At 30.8% G+C, this 8155-nt stretch overlaps 1 long non-coding RNA gene across 1 annotated transcript in view; it reads left to right on the forward strand.

Moving 5' to 3' along the window:
• LOC102158817 overlaps window positions 1–7822 on the forward strand; it is a 41101-nt gene extending 33279 nt beyond the window's left edge. The window contains exon 3 of the long non-coding RNA XR_299202.3: window positions 2516–7822. This is a non-coding gene — a long non-coding RNA (uncharacterized LOC102158817). The remainder of the gene's footprint in view (window positions 1–2515) is intronic.

Consider the following 8155-nt stretch of genomic DNA (forward strand, 5'->3'; position numbering starts at 1 on the left):
TTAAGCTATTTTTTAATAGTCAACTTGCTTCAACATTTTTTTTTTACTATAATTTTCTTTATATAGTTTTAGTGTTTGCTGAAAAGGTTGTAATATGCATAATGACATTTTCTTTTTCACACATTTGGGAAATTTGAAACCACTGCTTCTTCAATTTTAAGCCCCATTCTTTCTAAGATTCCAGAAACAACTACTCCAGTACTAGAAACTTTCTCATAATTCCTGATATTTTTAACATAACTCATTAACACTCTACATTTTTTAAAATTTTAAATCTTTTTTCCTCTTTACATTTCTTTTTGTATAATTTCTACTGCTAAATTCTTCATGTTCACCAATATTTTCTTCTGCAGTGTCCAATATCCTACTAAACACATCCAAATTTTCATTACAAATACTGTATTTTTCACTTATGGATTACCCATTTGCCTCTTTCACATTATGAAATTCACACTTCTAGTTTCCCTCTTATTATTATTTCACAAATAGTAATAACTATGAGCACTAATATGTACCAAGACATAATTATAACCAAGATATTAAGTTATTAAAGTATACATTCTTTAATATATACCAAGCATTTTTAGGTTATTACTCTATGTACTTGGAGGTTAGATTGAAATAAAATAATACATGTCAATGTTGTTTTAATGTGCTCAGGTCTTTGCAAAAGTAAGTTATTTTAAATTCAAAATAAATACTGAATTGATACTTTTTAAAAATTTTATTTATGTATAGTTGATTTACAATGTTTTACTAATTTCTGCTGTAGAGAAAAGTGATTCAGTTATATATGTATGTGTGTGTATATATATATACACATATATATTATTTATCATACATTTCCCAATATGGTTTACCACAGGATATTGAATATAGTTTCCTGTGCTATATAGAAGAACCATGTTGTTTATATATCCTATACATAACAGTTTGCCCCTGCTAATCCCAAAGTTTAAATCCTTCCTTCCTCCACCCTCCTTGCCCTTGGTAACCCCAAGTCTGTTCTCTATATCTGTGAGTCTGTTTCTCTTTTGTAGATATATTGATTTGTATCAAATTTTAGATTGCACACATAAGTGATATCATATAATATTTGTCTTTCTCTTTATGACTTACATCACTTAATACGATAAAATCTAGATCCATCCATGTTGTTGCAAATGCATTATTTTATTCTTATTAATGGCTGAGTAATATTCCACTGTATGTTTGTGTAAATATATATATACATATATATACACACACACATATGTATGACATACATATGATAAATAATCTGTCATAATATATGACATATACATAAATATATATGATATTTTATTTATCCATTCATCTGTCAATGGGCATTTTGGTTGTTTCCATGTCTTGGCTTTTGTAAATTGTGCTATGAACATAGTGGTGTATGTATCTTTTCAAATTATAGTTTGTCTGGGTATATTCCAAGAAGTGGAACTGTTGGACCATATGGCAATTCTATTTTTAGTTTTTTTAGGAACTTTCATCTGTTTTCCATAGTGGGTCCATTAATTTACATTCCTATCAACAATGTAAGAGGGTTCCCTTTTTTCCACACCCTCTTCAGCATTAGTTATTTGTAGACATTTTAATGATGGCCATTCTGACTGGTGTGAAATGGTGCCTCATTGTATTTTTGATTTTCATTTCTCTAATAATTAGTGATGATGAAAAGTGATACTTTATTAAAGCTTCAAATATATGTGAGACCATATTTTATTATTTTAGTCCTAAGTAGGAAATAAAAAATTTTTGAAGTGGTTTGGAAAGATACCAAATCAGAGGTTCAAAAGATTGGAATAGGAAAAAAGGTGAAATATATTTAATTAATTTTTTTAAGGCTCTATTTATATTTTAAAGCTGTGCTAATGGTGTATGTGATCTTTCTGTTCATTTGTGACTCAAATGGGGGGCATTGAAAATTTACTTAGAAAAGAGATTGTAAAAGTGTTTACTTTATACGTAACTAAGCGTACATGAGCACTAATTTGTTGGTTTGCTATAACTCTGATAAGAAAAATTACCCTAAGTTGTAAAACTGGTCACTTCCTTTTCTTTTAATCTGTTAAATAAACCAAGTATTTGATGTTCATTCCATTAAATTTACATTAGATCAGTTTGACTTTTAATGTTCAAGTTGTTTAGTAGTTATTCCTTTCAGTCATGAATAATTTATTATTTTTTTTCATAATGTTAGTCATTGTCTCAGAATATCCAGCACACATGCTGAGAAATAATCCATGTCTTGGCCTTTGTAAATTAACCAGAAAAGAATTTGTGGCTTCTGAAGAAATTTTGTTGCAGAAATATTCTAGTTGAAAAAAAAATGAAAATAAGACTCTATTAGACTTAAAAAAAAGGTTCATTTTTAAGAGTGGTGTTATTTTTCTTTGTGAAATCAGCGATTTTTTTTTGTCATGGAATAACTATCTTGGTATTAAAAGATATGCTTACTGCAATACCTACAATACCATGACACATTAAATTTCTTTTTCAGTAATGTCTGCACTTGAGTGAAAATGGAAGACAGCAAGACCATCACCATTATAGATGGAGCTGCACATTGGGTGGAAAGTGAATAACAGGACTGCTTTTTCTATTGGGATATATTTGTAATTCAGAGTGAGAGTAATTATAATTACATAAATAAGCCTTAATCTAACTCCGGCTAGCACAAGTCATCCAAGAAAAAAAATACATTTAATATAACACGATTTCAATCAAAACTTGCAAATAATATGCACATTAACAATAAGATGGTTATTTAAGCTATACTTTACTATGCTTCATCCTGTATAAAGAATGAAATGTTGAGATTTCCAAAATATAATTTCATTTCAAATAAATAAACATTGGCAAGATATCTTGGAAGTAATAAACTATTTACTGCATAATACACTCCATTTAAGAGTCATCAGAAAAATCCACATCTACTCCAGTAAAATGGAGTATTGTGAAATGACACAATGTAGAAAATTAAGTAGACATTTCATTTTATAGAAAATAACTTTCACTGACATATACAGATGATTTATTATAAATACTTTACTGGAAGTAAAATACTTTATCTAGTTTGTATCTTTTTATTCTACCCTGCATCTAGTGGTGAATTCCTTGCAGCGGTCAAAATTCTGTTCTGACACCTATCAAGGTCTTTGCAAATGTGATCACATTGTGTGGAATCCTTTAGTTTCTCTTTGCTCTAATATTTCCTACATCCCTACAAAAGTTTGTACAAACAACCTTTTCAGTCTTCAGGGATCATCTCAGAGAAATCACCTCCTAATGCCAATGTTAAATATAGTCATTCTGTCTATGGGCTGCGATGGTATCTTTTTCATACCTTGCTCACAATCCTTTAGCATATTTAATTGTAATTCTCTCTTCCAAACTAAACTGTAGTCCCTCTTTGTATCCCACTGTCTCCTTGCCTACTAGTGTACCCAGTACATATCAGGAACTCCCAGAAACATATATTGCCTAAAACTAAAATTATAGATTAACCTCCATTCACACATACTTTATTCTTATTTATTTTCATCTAAGGAGCAGTAACAATTTTACGCATTAGATGCCTATCATCATTGCATCTATTTTGTATTCTGTATTCATATATAATAACAATAGATAAGTTTATCACATGTGTACTCTGTGACAGGCATTGTGTTTACCACTTCACATGGATTAATATATTTGATTATCATATTAAAAAATCTGTGAAGTAGGGAACATTATACCAAGTTGGTAAAAATAATCAGAGTTGACTACTATCAAAAGCTAAAATTCCATGGTAAAACTTATAAGCTATTTCTTTCTGGATCTAGTGACCTATTTCTTAACCACTGCAGTTCAATACTTCTACATCTCTTCTCTCTTCTCTCCCTCCTTTTCTTGTTTTTCTTGTAGTCTATCTGTTTGTCTCTCATTTCTGAGTTGTACTAGATACTGAGTTAATTGAACTGCTGATCAATAATCTCAAGAATGAGTCTTTTTCCTTTTGAGAATATGTAAAACATTGAAGCAAAGAATAGTACACATGTTTAACAATAGCCCTTGGGGAACAAGAGAAATAAAAATCACAGTGGCTTTAATCTAGTGTGGATAAAAGTAATGGATAACATTTCATGGTCTTGAGTTCACTTTCCCGACAACTCAAAACACAGCTGAACACAGCTAATGAATGAGAAATAATAAATTGAAAAAAATGTTCTTGCATACTTGTAAAGATATCATAAAATCCATGGGCTAAAATTCTTGTACTTTACTGATATTTCTGCAGCCTGAAAAGAAAGGAACGTGACAAATAGTAGGTTTTATTCACTGCACAAATACATACAGCAATTTACTTAAATAACTGGCAAGCTAAACCTGTCTGATGACATCAGAGCTACTTATATATCTCATTTCCATCCTCTATGTTTTTGTTGTTGACTAGAAAATTTTATTCTTTCATATTAATTTATAATCAATTAGATTTTAGTTGAATGGATAAAGTCAACAGTGATATTTATAAATTCCTTGATTCTAAGAATTGGGTCACATCGCTGCCTTAGAAAACAACACAAGGTGATACATTATAGATATACAACACCTACTTTTTTATAATGAGGAATTTTTTTAAACAAAAGAACGGATTCGCTAATATTAGCGAAGTCATGCATTTTGTGACTCTCTTCTAATATGCTACTTAACGATATATGGATATTTTCTCTAGATGTGTAAATAGGCATTTTTTTCCGTGACAGTTTTGTTGCATCTTATATTTACTTAAATCAAGAGAAAATTACATGAAAAAAAAAAAAAAACACAACCACAGAGAGTCTTCATCCAGATTCTGGCTTTGAGATGAGGAAAATATTGCAATGAGTTACATAATTAGTCAGTTACAAAACTTTTTCTGTGAGAAAATAGCGATCCATCTCAGTGAAATGTGCCAAGTGAGACCATTCCAGCAATAACCATTAAGACTCAGAACAGAGAAGCTAAAGTACACCAAACAGAAAGAGAGATTGACTCATTAAAACTAAATTCTCCTTCCCCCATAGGATACCCTTGAACATTCTCCTTAATATGGAGAATTCTGGCTGACATTTGCAAGAACCATTTATAACTCAAATCCTGGATGAATTGCAGAAAATGATGGGTGCTACATGCACAACAGAAGTTTTAAGTTTTTTCTGATTTTTCACAGAAAAGATTCTCAAATAAACATCTTTAACATAATTTGCTATTACATCTATGTTTGAATTGCTTTAGAATTTTGAAAACCATTACCACGTTTTTGTAAATTAGGCTTAATTTGCATTTTTATTTGACAAATAGCCTGATTAAAATAGAGTTTATGAATTGCACCTGGTTAGCCAATACTACTGACATTTTACATTGTTTAACATTGAAAATTCATTAAAAAATCTTTTCAAAATGTATATATAGCAGACCAAAGAGGTACTTAACACATAAGAAGTTGTATTATGTTAAAGCCAAGTTATTCATTTAGGTCAATTTACCTAATGTTACTTAGTGATACTGCTGCAACCTATTTAATATATGTTGAATTAGTTTTCTTATTAATAATTCAAATTTAAAAATACTTTATTATAACTTTTTTGGTTCCCAAGTAATTAAGGGAGTTCTGGCCTCTAATTAAAACTTCTATTATAATAATCTAAAAGAGGCATTTCCATTCTTTCAAGCTTTATTAAGCAATTCATTAATAACTATAACAGATGATATAAGCCATTCAGTTAGTCAACAACAATTTATAAACAAAGGTTATGTATTTGCTTTAAAATGTTCCAAAGTAAACTTTAGGAAATGTTTGTAAAGATTATATAAATACTTTTATATAAGTAGAAAATATCTTCAAAAATAACATTTATGATGCTAGAAATTTGTCTCTAGAGTAATCCTTTTGTGAGTCCTGGTTTGTGTTAGCTGCTCTGCCTTTCTGCATCAAAAGTGGAATTTTCTTCTATTTCTACTTCATTGATTTCTTTTTCAATATCCTTGTATGTCCTATATCTCATTAAGTCTTGAATAATTGTAGTCCCTGGGGTAACTCATGGGAATATATCCCTCTAAAGAAGGCTATCTTATATCTCAGTTTGCAGCCTTAAGTACCAATTTTATGCTGATTACTACAAAATGCCTACCTTCAGAACCAACTACTCTGAATTTGAAACTCATGTATGTATTAAATTTAACATTTAAAATTTTATAACTAATAGATCTGGAATGTTACAATTTAATTTGTGCCACCTGAAACTGTTCCTTCCTAAACTTTTCTGATAACAGGAAATGATATTGACAACTACCCAGGATCTCAAGCCCAAAATCCATGAGTTAGCTTTGATTCTTTATCTTTTCATTTCACACATGCTTTCTACCAGAGATTTTATCAAGATATCACAAATCTTATACCCTCTCCACATCCAGTAATTACCAGCTTAACAAAAATTATTCAAATTTATGATTTAGAGCATTGGATCACTGTATTACATACCTAATTGCTCTGCCTGTTTGAGTTTTGACCACTCCCTCTACCCACTATCCATCCTTCAGAAAGGCGAATTTCTTTTTGAAATACAAATTTCCTTTCTGATTAGATTCAATTATTAAAACCTTAAAATAACATTTTTATTTACTTATAGCAAAATCTGAACTCCTTAATTGGAAAACAAGATTTGTTGTCCACCCACTTATTCTGTATCACTTCCTACAACTCTCTCTGCTTTATATTTTTACACAGTACAGCTGTAGACACCTTCTTTCTGCTTCGTATGCATAAGAGAGCTTGTCTGCTCTTATGTCTTTGCAATATTTAACCCTTCTACTCCACATTATCTTCCACAATTCTTCATACAGTTGATTTATTTAGGTCTCAACTTAGTTATCTAGTATATTAACTCTCTGGAGCTACTGTAACAAAGGACCACAAACTGAGTGGCTTAAAATAAGAGCAATTTATTGTCTCACAGCTCTGGAGTAGAAGTCCAAATTCAAGGTAATGGCAGAGTTGGTTCCTTCTGAAGAGACTAGGAAGGAGAATCTACCCCTGCCTCTCTCCTAGCTTCTGGTGACAGGTGGGAGGATCTATTCTCGATTGGTAGATGCATCACTATAATCTCTGCCTCTGTCTCCACATGCTCTTCTCCCTGTTTGTCTCTGGATTTAAAAATTCTCTTGTTATAAGGATATCAGTCATAGTGGATTAAGACCCTATTGATCTCATCTTGTTTACATCTTCAAATACCCTTTAAAAAAAAAAAGACCACATGGTGCAGGGGTTAGAGCTTCAACATATCTTTTTGGAGGACACAACTCAGCCCATAATGTCACCTCTTTGGAGTATGCTTCACATAAAATTCACTCTCATAATGAGGTGTCTACTTTTCATCAAGGTATTTGCCATTACTTGATATTTTTGTGTTTATTTAAGTAATGGTTTATTGCATGCCTTCCAGGAATAAAGACAGTTCCATGAGGGGGTGACCTCATCTGTTGTTGCTAATTTTCCGGGAGGTATAACTAGAAGAAAGCACTGCCTACAGTAGGAACTTAATACAGACTTGGTGTATGTGTATATGAATTAATATTGAATATATTATAATACCTGTTTTCCCCTATTACTGTTATAATTTATATTTGTTATGATATTACTGCTTATTATAATACCTGAAATATGTGTACCATTTAATTTTACCTTAAATTTATAATCAAGGTTTTCTACTTAATAACTAGTCAAGGTTGTAGTGAGTTTTTTTTTAATCCAATAGAACATAGGTGCAATTCAAGAGTGAGTCTTTCTCCATTACATTAATGTAGCACAAAATCCAATTTTTGGCAGTGTTCCCAGGCAATCGGGGTTACAAAGTCATCTTGTCCTCTACGTTTGCATATAATGGAGAATCTTGAATCATAGTGATATATTGCAAAGTTACCCAGTGGGGTTGACCTCATTCTGAAAGACACTTGATTATTTCCACTGACAAGTGCCATCTATAGAAAGAATAATTATTATATTATTTTTTTAAAAAGATAAATCATGAAATAAAAATTAAAGCTACTACAAATCTGCAAGTAAAGAATCAAAAATAATAATAGTCAAGCAGGCTACTACTGAAATAAGAATTTAATG

Source organism: Sus scrofa, chromosome 11 (genome assembly GCF_000003025.6).
Source record: "Sus scrofa isolate TJ Tabasco breed Duroc chromosome 11, Sscrofa11.1, whole genome shotgun sequence".
NCBI lineage: Eukaryota > Metazoa > Chordata > Mammalia > Artiodactyla > Suidae > Sus > Sus scrofa.